This window comes from Corvus hawaiiensis, chromosome 9 (assembly GCF_020740725.1).
Source record: "Corvus hawaiiensis isolate bCorHaw1 chromosome 9, bCorHaw1.pri.cur, whole genome shotgun sequence".
In the NCBI taxonomy this organism is placed as follows: domain Eukaryota; kingdom Metazoa; phylum Chordata; class Aves; order Passeriformes; family Corvidae; genus Corvus; species Corvus hawaiiensis.
The window spans coordinates 29070838-29087637 of record NC_063221.1 but is presented as its reverse complement, the minus strand read 5'-3'; positions in this window follow the sequence as shown (position 1 = coordinate 29087637).

The following is a 16800-nucleotide window of genomic DNA, read 5'->3' as shown; positions in this document are numbered from 1 at the left end:
GCCACATGCTCACATTTTGCTGGTGCTCCTCTCAGGCACCAAGCTGCCTTCTCTGGATATTCAAGGGGATTTTTTTTGGAAAAGCAGCAGGATGCTGAAGGGCTGGGAGGGCAGCAAAGAAAAGCTGGGTGCTGCCTGTTGCCACGCTGGCTTCAGCCACCATCATGAACCTACAGAAGGGTTTGCAGCTGAACATCTCAAGTTGTGTCCAGCCTCCCACCTCAGCACCCTGCCCCTTTCACCACATTTGGGTGCTGTATTTTTCCAGTTCAAAGTGACAAAAAAAATGCCAGAGATGCTGTGCATCTGTTAACACAGAAGCTCAACTTCTGGGGCGTGCTATCCAACCCTTGTAAGTGCCCTAAATCTGTGGATTTCCAGCAGGATTTGCATTCTGTTTGTTTTGGGAGGATATAGTTAATGAGATAATGCAGCAGCGGGTAAACCATGACATGTGAAATGGGTTTTTTTGAATGCTGGAGAAACTGCATGCATCAGAGGCAGCTTATGCACATTAGATTTGTAACCAAGCAATTCCCATTTATATTATGTAAGTGATGTCATTTATCAAACTCCACGTAGCGGCCAAGAGCAGATGTTGAACCATTTGTGCTACAGAGCTGGAAATTAACTTTTCTGGGGGTTATTAAAATTATTAGTTATTCAAATACAATCTTGTGAGTGCAATGTAATGGAACAACAAGAAGTGTAATTCCAAAAATGTAATGGGTGTGGGTCCAGAGGCTATTACGGCCTCTTGTTGGTATTGGGTGAAAACCTGTGTGGCACTATGTGATGCTTAGGTGGGGATGTGAGCTGAAAACTCTGAATGAGAGTGGGGAAGGAGTGTGGTATTTCTTGCATTGAAAATAGAACATTTTAAGCATGCACATGATAAACATCCATTTCATGAAGAGGCTGCTGAGGAGAGACCACCTGCCGGTGCCAGCACTGGGTGCACAGCACTACCCAGCACCTAGAGAAGAACATTATTTCTGAGAGGATTACTCCTACATGAGAATGAGACTTCTGGATAAGATTTTATTCAGGGCACAAATGAGTAATTGGATTCCTCAAGCCATTAGAACGTAACAGTAATGAATTCCTGCTATCTTTTTATTTGCTCTGTGATTAGTGTGATGGTTTGGTTGGGGGGTTATTTTTAAAGCAGATAGTTGTGGTTGGACTCTATGATCCTTGAGGTCTTTTCCAACCTTAACAATTCTATGATTCTCCACGCACTAGTCCTTTTTGTGCAATCACAGAATCAATCTTTTAGGCTTTGTCCATATATGAAGCCGAATATGGGTGTGAGGTGAGCTAAATGGAAAGGTCAGGGGGTGTTTTTTTTATTTTCATGCAGTCTTACCCTCCTTTTCTTTACAAGATGTGCGCACTACATTTCCTACAGAAACTTTGTAGCCTCAGCAGCAAATCCTGGAAGATAACTTGTAGCAGGGTGAAGGCAAAATCAGTGACTCTGTGAGCTGCTTGTAGCATTTTTTCCAGTGGCTTGCCGGGTATGTTTTCTTTTAGGGCATAATCTGTGAGATAATCCCAGCTCCACTGGGAAAGCACTTGCTGCTGAGGAGGAGTTTGAAGTTTATCCTCACCCTTCACTTTGCACCCATGAGCATCTATTCCAGGGACAGACTGAGGAAGAGTTTAGGCTTTGGTCTGCTGCCTGTGCATAGATCCAGCCTTTTTTGCCCTTGATATGAAATGCTGTTTAAAGATCCGTGACCTTGCAGCCTCAGTCCTCTCTTCCCTTGCCTTGTCTGAAGTGTTTCCTGCACCAGAGCACTGCAGCAAACAGGGAGGAATGGCATGTTCTCCACATCCACACTGGCCAGGGCAAGAATAGGGCTAAAATTAAACCACACACAGATGGCATGAGACAGAGAAATACTTGAAGTGAGGCTTACTGAAGTGTCAGAATCTGTTATTTGGACGGGACTGTGGAGTGCAGATGTTCCTGCCTGGGGTGGAGGGATGCTGCAGCTCAGTCCCTGCACGTCCAGTGCCTGCTTCATGTCTCAGCCAGGACCTCAGGATTTCAGCTCAGCCCCTGTGGGATGCTGGGCAAGCTGTCAAGGGTTCCGTGGAGTTAAGGGTTGGAGTGCCCAAAGGAGGAGAGATGGAGCTGAGCTAGAGCTGAAAAATCCCCATCCAAACCACTTGGCTGCTGCCAAGCCCTAACGTTTAAGTGGCTTTTATTTCACTTTTGCTTTCAAGCTCCCCACCTGGGAATCTGCCAAAAGTTAGACCTCTCTCATTAACCCAAACTGCTCCACTTCTAACAGGGCTGAGCTGTGAGGTCACAAAGCCCAGAACAACCCTTGGAGCTGATGTTCTTCTGCATCTTAGGAGCATCTTTAGTGCCTTGTGGTAGCTGCGGTTCAGGACAAAGCTTTACCTGGGGGAAATCAGGAGTTCTAGTTCCCATTTCCAGTTATGTCAACATATCACCTTCAATCACCATTTTTTAAGTAAACCTAGGTATTATATTATTTTTATTTAGCCCTCAATCTGTCTATGTTTCAGTTCCCCATCCTCGTAACTCATTCCTTCTCCCCGCCTGTGTCTGAGAGGGCATTTTAGGCTGGAAACTCTCAGACCTGCTCTGAAAAATGTCTGTATTTATGGCAGGGCATTACACTCGGTGGCAGGCTGTGAGTATGATGAGTTGGCTGTACCTTTGACAGATTTGTCCCCGCTGTTGTCCCTGGGCCGGGCCGCAGCACATAGTCCTGTTTGTGTGTGTGTTTTTAATAAGCATGTTGTTTCAACTGAAATGCCTCTCTCTCCCTGGCCCTGGCACTCTCAGGGAATCGCTCTTGCCCTCTCTCATCACAGTGGCAAACTGAGAAAGGTTTCCTTTAGTCAGCTGGGGGAGAGGAGGAGGATTTATGAATCGGAGAAACACATTCCTGATGCGGAATAGGCGCATTCCCCCTCCCCCCCCACTGCCCCCCGCTCAATAAAAGCACCATTTGTGTGGCAAATAGCCAAAGGTTTTATGAATACAGCACTTACTTTCTCCAGCTGCTAGAAACCTTCCTCAAATATGAATTAAAATTAAAAGCCTTGCTAGACACTTTTAGCGCTCATAATTCTGCTATTTTTGGTCTGCGGTGGGGAGTTCTTGCATCAGAAATCTTGGTTGGAGAGGCTTGAGTGGCTTCTTTCAAATATTATTAAATTGAAAAAAATATCTGGAAGATGTATGACTTTAAATAATCTCCCACATTATAAGGCTCATCAGGAACTCGATGTGATTATGTCCCTAAAGTTGATGCTTCCCTTGCTGTTATGGCTGTGAAATTCTGTCTCTGATATTTTATGGAGGCTTCCCCTTCCTTCAGAAGCCATTGGGGTGAGTTCTTGAGGAACTGGTCCAGTTGAGATTAAGTATTTTTAATAAATCAACTACTGGGGGAAAAAGATTGAGACGATTCCGTGCATAGGAATATCTTACAGGTTTTGAGAAAAGCATTTTAGGTTCCATCATGGGAATGAGTTCTGGTAGGAGATGTGGGAAACCACAGCAGCATTAGCAAGATGGTTGATTAAAAATCAAATTAAAAATCCATTTCTGACAGCAGAGTTTTTCCCCCTCCCCCTCCCCCCCTGAATATACTTTTGAGAGAGCAGCCTGAATAACTTTGGTTATCCACAGTCAGTGACAGAGGGATCACCTTCCAGGAGGGAACGGGCTCACACTGTGGCCACAGGCTCATCAGGGCCTTCCCAAACATTTTGTGCATCTGTATTCCAGCCATGGGATAACCAGCAAGGCAAGGAAAAATGTCTGGACAAACGAAAAATCTCACTCACTCAGATTTTGAACATGAATCAAGAAAATGTGTCCGGGAGTGGAATCTAGCTGTGTGTAGGTTGCAGTGGCATGAAGATGGAGTGGGTGTAAGTTGCAGACATTCATTGAATGGTCTCTCATATATTTCTAGACCTGTGCACAGCACGGAGAGGTGGAACTGAGAGCAAATCTTGCCTTATGAATCAGGATGGCGTGGCAACAGGATGGCTCGATTTATTTGCAAGTTTATTTGCAGGAGAAATAGAGATTTTCCACTTCTGCCGCATCAGCCTGAATCCCAACCAGATCAGAGATAAATTGCAGAGCCTCCTAGAGACGGAAAATTAGCCAAAAGGGCCATCAATGCCTTTGCATCGGGACATACACTCAGAAATTCCGATTTTTGTTGACTGCCAGGAAAAGTGTGTGTTTCCCTCATCGCACATCAATCCTGGTAGGATCATCTTTGAGGATGAGAAGTTCCATGTCTGTAACGGCCGTGCAAAGGCTGCCACTAAACAGATTTTGATTCCATGACTGGCATTCCAGGGTGGCTGTGAGCTGGAGGCTCATCCAAGGCTGCAGCAGCGTTGTCTATGTGGGTCACCGAGCTCGGCACGGCCGCGGTGGGGAATGTGTGAGAGCTGCCGCGCTCATTTGGAGAGGAGCGTTAATTATCCAGAAGCTCTGATGAGAAATAATTGCTAAAGGCCTCAGCACAAGTTGCCATTGTCCAAGTTGTTGTTGTCCCTCGGCTGCTCCCTGGGAGTTTTGTGCAAGCAGGTTTTCCCTGGCGTCGCTGTAGCCTGGAATTCCTGTGCTTCCAGAGGGAGGTGAGACCTCTTCCATGGGCAGTGATGATCCATCAGCTGAAGTGGGGGAACACTTCACAGCACAGCAACCTGACATGTACAAAACCCTCTCAAATGTATGTGCAGACACCAACTTGCAGCATTCCTAAGGGAAATTCCCCTCCAACCTGTGTGTCCCACTGCCATGGAAAAATCATAAAGAGTTAGGGCCAAAGGGCCAAAGCCTCGTCACCAAAAGGACGTTACTCTTATTTTACCAATCAGAAGATAAACCACAAACCACGCATATCAAAGGGTCTTTTCCCTGTTTCCCAGGCTTCTGAGTTAACCTCTATCCCATGCTTTCTTTACTGACTCAGCAGTGTATTGGGAAAATAAACCTAAATTTAACCATCCATGTTAGAAACAGACAACTCAAAACCTCTTCCATGAGAAATAGCAATCTTTTGTCTCTGTTTTGTGTTCCTAAGCAGCAGCCTCATGACACCCTGACTAGATGTGTGCAGCAGTAGTGCTAGGTAGTCAGGGATATCATATTTTGCTTATGCTGTATTGTGTGTTTGTGCATTAATTTAATTTTACAGTCTTGCTATGGCTGTTTTTATAAGCAGGGATATCATTTTATTTGTGTCCTGTTATGAGTTTGTGCATTAGGATAATTTTCCACTTTTTTTTCCAATGCCTACTGAATGCAGTTGGCTTTTCCCATGGACTTCAGCGTATGTTGTGTCAGGAATTTACTGATTGATTTGAGAAATGCTATATTGGAATAATCCTGCAAATATTTTCTAACCAGCTCATGTGATACTAGACATCATCCTACAGTAGCATTTTTGGCCCGTTCTCGTGCCTTGTGTAAATGAAAGCGATTTTCACAGCTGGCCTTCCCATCAGTTGCTCCTGCTGCCTCAAGATTAGATCTCTTAATCTGGTTTTATCATTTCTGTCAGTCAGCCATCCTGGTTTAATCCCTCCTGCTCTGCTAAGGCCATGGAATGCTTCCAGCCTGAGGATGCCCTCTGGGATGGGAGCCCTGGGGCTGGTGTGGCCGTGGGAGCCGTGCTTGCATCCTCTGCAGAAGTCTTTGGAGACCTGCTCACAGATGAGAATCTTCATTTTTCACAGCCCACTTGAGTAGAAATCAAAATGTTTTTGCCAAGTTTTCTGGTCCGGGAGGGAAAATCTGGAAGGCGCAGATGTAGGTGGAATCTCATGAGCTTCTCCTGAGAGCCCTACACCAGCACGTATCACTGTGCAGGAATTACAGTGACAAAGCTCAATTAGTACAAAATGAGGTCTCATTGGGTCCCTCAGTGACATATCTGGACCAGGCTGGGTGTGTAACAAGTAGGAAACAACAGATGACTTTGGGCCTTGTAAATGTGCACATGGAAATGGAGCCCTGCTGTGTTCCCCGACCATCTGAGCCGCACATGTTCAGCAAAGGTGCTTGGGATTTGGATCTTATCTCTGCATGGGAGGAGTGGGAGATAAAGCTGAAGGGCTTTCCAGACAAAAGGAACTTATCGAGTAATACTGAGAGCAGACGGCGCAGAGCCAAGCTCGGATTTGGCCCTTGTTTGAGAGGAGAGGAAAGAAACTGTGGCCAAGGATCAGCTGGAAAACCATTTAACCCTCCCTGAGACTGAGCAGCAGCTTTGCTGAGAAAGTCTGATTTGGAGTACAAGCATGAGAAAAATAAAGAGAACAATGACTGATATAGTGATTGACAGCATGTCTTGTAGGACAACCTGCAAACTCGGCTGCTGAAGGTTATCCCACGTGTGATCACGGGCTCTGATGAGGTAGAGCTCAATATGAGGGGTTATAGTGGAAAAAATGCTGCTTCTGATCCTTTTCACCTCTTCTGACGTGCCTTTTCCTTGCCCTGCCTGCATCTCAAATTCTGGTTTAGGGATTAGGTTTGTTAGGCCAAGTAGAATCAGAGGGATTAGCTGAACAAATTAATGCATCCTAACATTGAGGGGGTTTTATCTGTAGAATTCCTCATTGTTTCTTACATCTCAGTTATCTGGCCTCCAGCTCATGCTCTACATTCACTTGACCATATTTGCTGTGAGTCTTTATTCTCAGTTTATAAACTGCCCAGTCTGACTCTTTTCTTCCATTATTATTTTTTTGAGCTGTCCTGCTCCTCCTGAAGGTCCTTGAATGCATCCAGAGGAGGGTAACAAAGCTGGAGGGCATATCCTGGGAGGAACAGCTAAGGATGCTGGGCTTGTCTCAGATTGCTGGGGCATGGAGAGGGAGGTGCTGAGCTCTTCTCCCTGGTATCCAGTGATAGAACATATGGGAATGGTTCAGCCAGGGGAAGTTTAGACTGGACATTGAGAAGCATTTCTTTACCAGGAGTGTAATTGTGTTGAGGAATTGTGTTCATAATAATAAATGACAAACAAAAGGTGTCTTCTACTTTTTCTCCTTTCTAAAGTGATTGCAGCTACTCTGGTGAGGCATGGTAGATGGGATTTTTGGCTAATCGCTGCTTATGCAGTTTAAGACAGGTTTGGGCTCTTCTACAGGGATTCCCCACCAGTGGTTTAAGTGAACTGATTTAGCTGTATCATGGCTAAAAGGAAGAAATGGAAACCAGACCCCTCTCATGCTTAGCTGTGCAGTGAAATGACTCTGGATGGCCAGACCTTCACTCTGAACTGCACACGAAACCACTCACCTCCTCTGTCTTGCAGAAGAGCTGTGACATCTACACAGGGTTTGAATTCCATCTCTCTCTTCAGTCCACAGTAACCAACCTTTTATGCAGGGTCATGATGCAGGATGTTCTTGGGTCTCCACGTGCAGTAGGAGCAATTTTTACTCTTAAGGCAGCCCTGGTGCTTCTTGAGCCCTACTGAAGAAAGCCTGTGGGGTTTTTTTTGTGGAACTCATCGCTGGAAGTCTGGATTCCTTGCTGCTTATCTTTCATTTGCAGTCCAAGGCTTTCCTGATTTTATGAAGGATGAGGCTCTGTATAATCAACACAGTTTTCAGCACAATACGAAACACAACTCCATACTAGCTCCTACGAAGAAAATTAACTCTACCTCAGCCAAAGCCAGCACAGAATCCTAAGAAAAATCCCACAAGAACTAATCTCATATCCCATCCTTCTCCAGCTGCAAAGCAGAGGTTTTAGGTCTGCCTTCTTTGACATAAACACTGAGCAGTGTCTATTAAGACAACTTTCCAAAACGAAACCCCCATGAAAACAGAAGGAATTGTGTATGATATTTCCAAGGGCAAAAATGAGACTCATTGCTCAGTGAGAGTCATTTCAGTATTCAAGATATGCAAACCTGTGGGACATGTACTGATGATTACTTGATATTTCCCAGTTATTTTTAACCGATGTATCATCTCATGTAAATCTCTTTTTTAAGATTCACATTCATTTCATAAAATGCAGAGTAGCTCGAAGAATAGAGCGCCTGGAATCTTGATTCAGGCAGCTTTTTATCAACTTTTGGAATTCAGTAAAAAACTAAGGAGAAATTAAGGATCTGTGCCAGAGAAATTGGAGATGTAAACAGCTGCTGGGCTGCCTTTTGCATCCTGTAGGGAGTTTGTCTGCTTTTTATAGCAGCTCTTGTCACCTAACACAGAGGGATTTCGAGCCACAGCTTGGGATCCCTCAGCACTGTTGCACAGCAGTCAGCTAATAGAAGACATTGTTCCCTGTAATATAATGCTATTATTGTTTCAACTATTTTGTTCAAGGTCTTTAATCTCTCCTCATGATCATCCCCTTCTGCATTTTTAATTATCGATGCTTTACATGAAGAAATGCTGAAGTGTGAAAGATTAGATAAGGAAACATCCAGCATCCAGCAGCCCTTTGCTCAGAGGGGCTGTGAACAGGGCTGTTGCACTGATTTGTTAAACCACAGCCTGTGTTTTATCAGCAACACACACACCAAATGCACTAAGCACAGCAAATAAATACAACTCCTAACAGGAAAGAGACCCCTTTCAGCATGGTGCTTGTTCTTGCTGGCTCATGTGAGAGAACAAAAGGAGTGAGATTTTTTTGTAAATGAGGAATGATGGAATTAATCTATGAGAACAAGATTAGGCTCGTTTTGATCTGGGGGTGGCTGGTTTGCTCCTGATTCAGGGCGATTCCTGAGCTGTCACACAGATGGGCTCAGCCAGCACCCCAGGGAGAGGGCAGGGCTCAGGGGGCTGCCTTGGGACCCTGTTCTAAGGGGGAGCTGACTCTGGAGAGGAGATCCAGCTAGCACACCCTTAGGATCTTCTCCTGTGCCCTCAGGCTGGGGATTCCAACCATGCCCTGTAGAGACCACGTTTACATTCCGATGTAAGTGGTGAGACTGGCTCTGCCCATGCCCTGTTGTTTTCCTGCCCAGAGCTACTGTGCATAAATGCACCTGTTTCTGACAGATTTTGCTTCATTTTATCATAGAACAATTCCTAAACAATTTAAGCCAAGCTTTACTGTGGCAGGTCTAAGCCGAAATGAAGTCTCACTACTCTTCTCTGCAGGTTCACCTGAGGTTAATCTTCAGTTTGCCCAGGTGCAGGTTCTGCTGTTCCTGATGTGTTGAATGATGTTGGGCAACATCTACCAGCATCTCCAGCTGCCTGGGAGGTCTGTTCTCCCTTAGATGGGGACTTAAAAAATTAAGGAGAAAAGACATTTTATCAGGGCCTGTTGTGACAGGACAAGGGGTAGTGGTTTAAATTAAAAGGGCAATGATTCAGACTCGATACAAGGAAGAAATCTTTTTATGATGTGGGTGGTAAAACACTGGCGACAGGTTGCCCAGAGAGGTGGTGGCTGCCCCATCCCTGGAAGTGCTCAAGGCCAGGTTGGACAGGGCTCTGAGCAACCTGGAATAGTGGAAGATGTCCCTGTTCGTTGCAGGGGGGTTGGAAGTAGATGGTCTTTAGGTTCAACCTAAACTGTTTTACAGTTCTACAATAGCCATGGCCTCATTTAAAATCTTCTTGTCCTGCAGAAATAGGGGAGGAAAGGGCACACATGGGACTGTAGGTAATATGTCGAAGACACAAGGTAGAGTGTGCACAGCATCTTTAAACAAATTGGAGCTGAGTGTTGCTCCAGAAGCCCAACACAAACATTCCTCTTGCTGGTGGGTGATGGAGCAGCCCTCTGCCTTGTGTCCTGCCCTCTGTTTGTCCATTCAGGACACTCTCCAGCTACTCCTCCTCTCCTCAGGCCAGGGGTAATTGCAGCTATTTCGCAGGCAGCACTACCCAGTGGGTTTTCTTAAATACCCTGCAGGGCCTGGTCTGACCAAGATCAGTCGAGCAGGTATGTTCTTCCCACATTAAAGCCAATTAACTTTGGATGGGGATGAGTGAGAGCAACATTTAGTCCAGTTTTGCCTTGGATTGGTTCACGCTGGCTGAGGCTGAGTCTCACATCTTTCCTGGAGGCAGAGCCTCCTGTACGTGTGAAGGCCGGGCTTACACGGAGCCATTAGAGCAGGGCAGGGCTTTGATCTCAAAATTGCACCACTTGAAACTGCAGATGAAAACACTGAGTTAATAGAACAGCAGGCAAGCCTGCGAGTGAATCATTTCAGCTTCTCCCAGAGCAGGCTCAGTCCCTGTGCCTCTGAAGCAGGGGGCAGGAGCCATGCACGACCCCAGAGGCACTGGAATGCTCCTGAGGGCCTCGTAGCAGCAGGAGCAGGGACGTGCCAGCTTTGGCAGGGCAAGATGCCAGCAGAAGCAGAGGAAAGCAGGGCGAGGGGTGGGTGGGAGTGTGCCCCAGCTCCTGGGGAGCCACGGGGAGCTGTGATGGAGCAGCTCTGTGCAGCCTCCTGCCCTGGCCCCGAGCCGTGGAGCCGCTGCAGCCGGCACAGTGCCCAGGCAAATTCGGCTGGCTCTGCGGCCCAACGCCATCCAGCAGCTCCCAAACCAGACCTGACTTGCTCCCTGCCAGCTCCTGAGCAGCCTGAGCGGGGTGGATAGACATGCCCTGGGGATATGTCTGCATTGCAGTGCAGAGGTGAGACCTGGGCTGGGTGAGACAGACCTGGGCTCGTCCTTGGGAGCCATGGAGCACCCAGAACATGGGAGGTGTGTGCTCCTGGGCTCTGGGGCGTGGAGGAGGAGGGAAGTATTTTGCCTCAGAGAGTCTCATGATGCTTTTGGGGATTGAGTCTGGGTGGCAGAAGGACTTTATGCACTGGTATGTGCTGTGCTCACCAGTGGGGTGGCCATTCTGTAGAGATAACACAGAAAAATCACTAAATTATGGGATCATTTCGGTTGGAAAATCCCTTTGAGGTCATCAAGTCCAGCCACTGGCCCAGGACCACCAAGGTCACCACAAAACCATGTTCCCAAGTGCCACATCTACACGTCTTTTAAATCCCTACAGGGAGTGTGACTCCATCACTGCCCTGGACAACCAATTCTGACACCTGACAAAACTTTGGGTGAAGAAATTTTTCCTAATATCCAATGTAAACCTCCAGACCAGCAGAAGTGGACAAAATGGTAGTGCTGGAAAAATAGACTGCCCTCTTCCTTAGGGTGCCTTGATCCTGGGATTTGACTGAGGATCCTCAGCCCCTGCAACCTGGCAATTGGACAAACCCCAACCTTTCAGCTGGGTGGTTCATCTCCAGGAAACCAAAATCATCCAAACAGATTTTAGATGACTCCAGAAAATACTGCCTTCTGGAGGTGTCCCATCTCCTGAGCCTGTGCTGCTAATGCGGTTGCTTATTCCTGAAATTCGTCCGTATTAGAGACAAAGGGGAAAAAAAAGGTAGATAAAGAAGTGGTCAGAAGAAATTTTATCAACCCAAATCACAGGTGATTTTCAGTGGAATCTTGGGAAATAAAGTCTGGCATGAGCCAGCAGCCCCTGGAAGAGGAGTGGAGATGATTTTCCTCCAGGCACCTGGGAAGCTCCTCTGCTCTCAGCACTCAGCACTAGATGGCATCCAAGGTGGGAATTTGGGCTCCCAAATGCAGTCCTGGGCTCTGAAATTATAATTGTAGCTGAATTAAAAAATGAGAATCCCATTTGGATGACGGGAAAAAAAAAAAATCAAAGGGCCAAGGAGGTGGAGTTTTCCCATCTCCTGCTGCCATCCCATTGTGGTGCAGCTCTCTCCGGCATCTGTTCCACCACCTCAGCTGAGTGCTGGGCCACCAGGACAGGAAAATAATGTGACAGAGGGAAGAGCAAAGGCATCATCCACAAGTCAAGGTGCATTCAAGCCTGCAGGGATGCATTTATCCATCCTCTTTTTCCTCTGAATGCTGCCAGCCCCATGGGTGCTTGGACACAGAGCACGCTGCTGTCTGTTTGTGTAGTGTCCCCTGGTGTCACCCAAGGTGTGCAGCCTGGGCTGGCTGGAAATGCAGCTGCTCTGAGCTGGAAAACATTTCCCAATGAGGGAATTCCCTTTGCATCACCCCCCTTGTTCATTAAATAAGCCAAATTGTCCCTGGGCCATTGATGGGATTTGGGACAAAGCAGAAGCACCATGAGAGACAACTCTTGCCTGAGAGATTTCTCCTCCTCTTTTCCTTGCAGGTGTCTTCTTGCTGATGTGGGACGAGGAGGGGGAGTGCCCAGTATCTCTCCCTGTCCCACATCTGAGTTCTGCCAGGAGGAAGGTGGGATTAGCCCCTCCAGCCCTCCAACTTGGGTAGCAAATTATTTGCTTTTATCACCTCTCAACTAAGCCGTGGCCACGAGCAGGTTCCTCAGGAGAGGCAGCTGTGCTTGGCCCCTGGCTCAGTGCTGTGGCACTGGGGGCCAGCACCCAGGAAGGGGCTCAAATGCACACAAAGGTGTGAGGAGCAGACAAGCAATGGTTCCACAGCTGTGGGTGGCTGCCTGGAGGTGCAGGAGCCACGGGAGGGACACGAGGCTCCCTCCCTGCCCTGTTTGCAGGCTGCAGGTGACCTTGAGCGACAACTTAGTGAGCACTGTGTGATTGCCAGCCCCATTTCCTGTGCCCTGGCCCTGCTGAGGAGGGTGCCCAGGTTCTGGAGGTGACTTTACAGCCACCTCTCCTGAGCCTTTTCATTCTGTCTCCAGCTGAGCAAAGGGTTCTCAGGCCTGAATATCTCACCACTGCCCAGAAACCATTCTCCCTCTGAAACACCTTTGTGCTCATGCCTTTTGTTTTTCTTTTCCCTGTGTTTTCCTGGTGTGAACACAGCGTCAGGCAGGGATGCAGGAGAGTTTTATCGAGGTTCTGTTGGAGTTCGAAATACTTTTCTTCCCAGAAGTATATGCACCCACAAGAAACAGCTTCAGCCCAAGCCCTGAGTAGGCAGAGGCACTACAGACTGCTGTTTGTGTGCCCATTCCCTTTGCCTGCAATTATGGGGAAATTGCCATCGTGTAAGCAGCAGCTGTATGAATAACTCTATTATTTGTTATTATTAGTCCTAGATGTGTGTTTTTCTTGAGATCATATCTGCACAAGAAGGCACATTAATAATAGCCTTTTGAACTGGCCAAGTTTAATTTCTATGGATCGTGAAACTTTTGAAGCAAGGTGCTGTTTATTGCTTTCTTTTGGAATCAAAGGTCTTAAGCTGCAGCAGAGAGAGCTCTGTGTTGTCCAGGCTGAGTTCTTGTAAGGGCAGGCGGTCATGTTGAGCTCACTCTCCTCATCTGGCATCAGCAGAAGAGTCTCATGTTACAGCCTGGTGCCAGCCTATTTTAGGAAGCAAGATTCCCCTTTTATGCAATTATTTTTTGTGTGAGTTTAAGTTCTGTGCTCCTTTGCTCTTTTTCTGTTTCGGTCTGTTCTCTCTCTTGCCTTCAGGTGGGGTGTGTGATACAGAGAACAACAGCTTCTCAGCCACCAAGGTGCTGTCTGAGTATGGAAAACATGAGCAAGGACGGGTCAAGAAATAGGAAAAACCATGTGGAGTGTCCATAAAAGGACATGGAGCTGCTGGAGTGAGTCCAGCCACAAAGATCAGCTGAGGGCTGCAGAGCCCTGGGAGAGCTGCAGGTGCTCAGCCTGGAGAAGGTTCCAAACAGACCTCAGAGCTCCTTCCACTGCCTAAAGGGCTTCCAAGAGAGTTGGAGAAGGACTTTGGACGAGGACATGGAGAGGACAAGGGGCAATGGCTTCACACTGACAGAGGGTAGGGATAGTAGGAAGAAGTTGTTCCATGTGAGGGTGGGGAGGCCCTGGCACAGGGTGCCCAGAGAAGCTGTGGCTGCCCAATCCCTGGAAGTGTCCAAGGCCAGGCTGGATGGGGCTTGGAGCAACCTGGGATAGTGGAAGGTGTCCCTGCCCATGGCAGGGGGTGGAATGAGATGATCTTTAAGGTCCCTTCCAACCCAAACCATTCTGTGATTCCTGTTTTCTCTTTGAGGACCATTATGAGGAGCTCTTCATCCAAGTCCAGTAGGAAGGAGTAAAATCAGGGCCAGGTTCCTTCATGCACATCACGACCTAGCAGTATTTTTTGGGCTGCTTGTCAGATGCTCATGCCCACACAAGCACACGCAGTCCCAGAGCCACCCAGGCTGGCGGTCTCTGAAGAGCAGATGAAAACAAACCCAAATGGAAACAGTGCCTTGTCAGGCTTGTATGATTTGTGCTCTTGCAGTTGGGTTTGTCACCCCAAAAGGCACCTCTCAGGGAGCATTTTGCCCCACTTCCCCAGCAGCTGGTGGCGCAAGGCTTTGCTGAAGGCAGGAGCATGTAAAGGTGGGAGCGTGCCTGGGAAAAGGTGGGCAGGCGAGCACGGGTAAAAGGAGAACCCAAGATGCATCACTTTGAGGGGGGGAGGTGTCTTTTTCTTTCATTTTTGAATCCCAGTATTTCAAAATAGTCTCGTGGTTTGGAAACAGGAGGATTTTGACATTCAGTGTTTGATGTTAGCAATTCTGATAAAGGAGATAAAGGGTCCATGATGGAGCCCACGAGTTTTTTGAGGGCTGTTGGGCAATGACTGTCAGTGAACCTGTGTCTTTGTGTGTTTGAAGTGTAGTCCCTGACATTTACTGCCAATTTTAAAGGGATTTACTCTTTGCTATTTCATAATCCCTGATTCAGAGCAAATTTGCAGATTTTGAAGATCAGAAGAGACCGTTAATGCCATGGTCTGAGTCTCTGGATAGCTGAAGCCACCTAACTTCATCTGAGCCCAATATTTTGTGTTTAGCTGCGGTGTAAAGCAAGATATGAAGGCAGAAACATCAACCACTCACCCAGTACTCAAAAATGTGTTCCAAAGTTCGATCGTTGTCACTATTTAAAATGAAATGGGCAACGTAGTTCTCACTTTTCTTAGTCCACCTTTGGCTAGAAGCATATTTTATGCCCAAACATTCATATAAAAGCAAGTATGTCTTCATCCCATTCAAAATAAAGGAAAAGATAGTCTGGATATATATCCCAGGGAATCTGCTTGGTTTTACAGGGAAAATAGCCTCCTTCTAGTAGTTTGATGCTGTGGTCTGCAAGGCAACTTTGTGTGCACTTGTAAAGTCATTTGAGCTGCATTAAGGTCAATATCATAACTTGAACAGCATTTTTTTTTTCTTCTTTACAGACATTTCCTCAGCCTTTGGAAATCCAGTGTCCCAAGCAAAACTAAACTGGCACAGAAAATGAAGCAGGAAGGGAAGTTTGTGCACTTAAAGAGAAAATGAAAAAGTTTTTTGACTGGAAATGTGTATGACAAGGGTGACAAGGCTTGACTATTAAAAGGCTGTGTTGCAAGATAATTTTTGGGAAAAGAATTGCAGCTGGAAAGGGGGTGTGAAACAACTGGTTCATGCTGAGTCAGTAATTTGAGTGCTGTAGTTTTGTAATGCGCTGCTAACCCAAGCCGTGGATCCTACCACTCCTCAGTTTTTGGGCCTGGCTCTTATCACAGAAGCAAACAGCCTCTGTGAAAGGATTCAGAATACAAACGGGGGAGAAAATCCTTTTCAGAGCTATAAAACCCTCTTGTGTTGTAAGGAGCTCGATCGTTTCTGGCAAGACTTTCAAAGAAAACAGTGTCAAGATCCTCTCGGTGAATAGCAACATTAATATATTAGGTGTGTATTACGTAAATCCATGCTTCAGTGGAGCACTAGATAAGATAAATGGGAGCAAAGAGCAGGCTTTGAAGGCTGCTGGTGAGATTTTTTGTGTGTACTGTGCCCCTTGAAGGCTCGGTGCAGAACTCGGAGCCCACTGAGGGCCTGCCATCCCCTCCTGCTCAAGCGGCTGCTGCCATGGAACCATTAAATTTTGTCACCACGTGGCACAACCTTGCTCAGCCACAGCATTGCAGGGCTGTGCCTGAAAAACCTCTTTTGTCCCTGATTTGGTGCAGAGGCAGGGAAGTTTCTCCATGGCAGAACTGGGCAGTGCAGCTCCTTTACATGCCCCTGGCACTGCATGGCATGGAGGGATGACGAGGGTTACAGCAAACCCAGTCTGTGTGCTGGAGCAAATATTTGGGGACAGTCCAGCCTGGCCCTGGCAAACACATTGAAATACTTGAAGCTGGTGGACAATGACTTATCAAGACAGAGAGACTCGGGAGCAGATAAACCCAGGGACTTGTGCATTGTATACAAATACCTGGCCTGGCCCTCGCCGCTCACGTGAGGCGGCCACAGGAGCGATGCTGGAGCTCTGCCCTGGTGAAACTCCGTTTTCTGTTGTATAATTGTTCAGGACAGGATGGACAGAGGGTCCCCACATGTGGGGCCATGTGCTACACTTTTTACTTGTTCTGTTTCATCTCTCAACGAGCCTCATTCTTCCTCTATTTGCTTTTTTGCTTGTGATGTCTTTCAAAAGCCTCTCCCTGCTTCCTCAGTTACACACCCAGATCCCTCCAGTATCATCCCATCAAAGCAGAGTCTTGATTCACTTTGGGAAGGCACAACCCCACGTTCAGCATCCCTTTTCCTGCTGCCCCATGGTGGGCACCACACACCTGCCCCACCAGCACCCGTGTGCATCGTCAGGGGCTTCACGCTTTGAAGGCGATGCCAAAAGCTGTGGGGTGGCCCATAAAAATGGCTTGGTCTAGACATGGAAAAAGATATTAATTTTTCTTTCACTTTTCACTTGGATGCGGAGCATTTTCAACCAGGTCATTGAGACAGTTTGCGACCAGAAATAAATCCAAGCCGAAAAAATGTCGGCGGGCCTGTTTACT